The 1,989-nt window shown below is 48.7% G+C and overlaps 1 pseudogene; it reads right to left on the bottom strand.

Moving 5' to 3' along the window:
- LOC110334274 overlaps positions 1-705 on the bottom strand; it is an 8,863-nt pseudogene extending 8,158 nt beyond the window's left edge.
- Positions 706-1,989: the final 1,284 nt, after the last annotated feature.

Genomic DNA, 1,989 nt, shown 5'->3' with positions numbered 1-1,989 from the left:
CAAAGGTGGCCTTGGCAAAGTTACCCAGGGTGGCAGTGCAGCCTCTGGCTGAAGTGTAGCAGTCACCTATACCAGCCATCATCAGGAGCTTCTTGGGCACAGGAGCAGAGACAATGCCAGTGCCCCTGGGGGCAGGGGTGAGACGCACCAGCACAGAGACACATCGACCTGTCACCTTGCATGGAACAGTGTGGGGCTTGCCAATCTTGTTCCCCCAGTAGTCTCTCCACACAGAGACGATGGAAAGTTTGACCAAGATGATGGCACCTCGGATGGCAGTAGCAATCTCCTTGGAGCACTTAACACCAAGACCAACGTGACCATTGTAGTCCCCAATAGCGACGAATGCCTTGAACCTGGTCCGCTGACCAGCCAGAGTCTGTTTCTGCACCAGCATGATCTTCAGAACCTCATCCTTTAGGGATGCACCCAGGAAGAAGCCAATGATCTCTGACTCCTTAATGGGCAGGGAGAACAAGTAGATCTCCTCCAACGACTTGATCTTCATGTCCTTAACCAGGCAGCCCAGCTTGGTGACGAGGATCCACTCCTTGTCTTCAGCTTTACCTCCACGAGCCCCCCCCCCCGCCTCGATCACGGCCATGGCCCCTAAGCCCGTTGCCGAATCCTCCACGGAAGCCACCCCCCTAATCCTGGGCCCCCGGGTCCTCTGGGCCCTCCCGCTGCACCAGCGTCATCCGCCATTTGGTGTTTTCCCTAAGAAGAAGAAGTATCTTCCGTCTTCCAATATCTTTATGAAGGTCTCCAGCAGGTGTAGCCCAGATTAAAGATGTGTGCCAACAAGCCTATAATCCCAGATGACCTTGAACTCGGAGATCTCCTTGTCTTAATCTCTTGGAATTCATAGCCACTATGCCTCAAGTTCTATATGTCAAGGTCCAGATCAGAAACTTGTATCTCTCAGCCTCATGATAAGGATCGCTGGTGAGTCTTCCAATCCTGGATTGTCATTCATTCCAGATATAGTCAAGTTGACAACCAGGACTAGCCACTACACAGTCCCAATTAAATAGTGTCCTTATAAGAGTTGCCTTGGTCATGGTGTCTCTTCACAGCAGTAAAACCCTGAGACCGGGGGCCATCTGAGTAACTCCAGCTTCTTTGTGTGCACAGCGGTTCTCTTGTATAGCTCACTCACCATGGGATGCTGCCATCAAAGAGCAACCTAGCTGGTATATATGCCTTAAAAGAGATGTGTAATTTGATTGTATGTGAGTTTCTGCCTGCAGCAAAACTCACTTTAATCAGGTCTGGGTTCATCCTGAGAGGTGGGCTGGGCTGAAATGGAATGTGGGAGAGAAATTTGGAAGCCAGGACAAAATATTCTGATCAAGGCTCAAAGTTTAATGTAGGAGCTCAGTTTATATAGCATGGGAAAAAACCCAGACCCCATCCCCAGTCTTTGAAGGCACAGGTGAATGTCTGTAGGTGGGTCCAAGGATCAAGGCACAGGTGAATGTCCATAGATGGGTCCAAAGGATGTTATCTTCTGGGACATCAAAAGGTCTTCTCAGCAGACGGTGGAGACACAGCGACAGTAGAGCAGAAGCTCTGGCATATCTGAAGATTTCTGCTGGTGGATCTGGGCTTTGAAAGACAGCGATTAGTATAGACAGTAAAGCTTGGCAGATCTGAAGATTATAACCACAGGTGGTCCAATGGCAACCGAGAGCTGGGAGGCCCCAACAATTGTATATCCCATTTCCTTCAGGAGGCTATGATATAAACAGACAACAACTTTTTATTTGAAGTGATTTTTCAGGGAATTGTGTAACTCTAGGTTGTAGAATAAAAAAGACGAATTCTAACATTTGAAGAAATTAATAGAATCGCCTCCCATTTCCACACATGCACGCACACACACATTCCTTCCTACCCATACCCCTTTTTAAGGCAGGGTCTTGTTATATAGTCCAGGTTTACCTTGAGTCTTTAACTCATGCTGTAGCCCAGGCTAGCCTCCACGTC

This window comes from Mus pahari, chromosome 16 (genome assembly GCF_900095145.1).
Source record: "Mus pahari chromosome 16, PAHARI_EIJ_v1.1, whole genome shotgun sequence".
NCBI lineage: Eukaryota > Metazoa > Chordata > Mammalia > Rodentia > Muridae > Mus > Mus pahari.
This window is presented reverse-complemented; position numbering and strand designations above follow the sequence as displayed.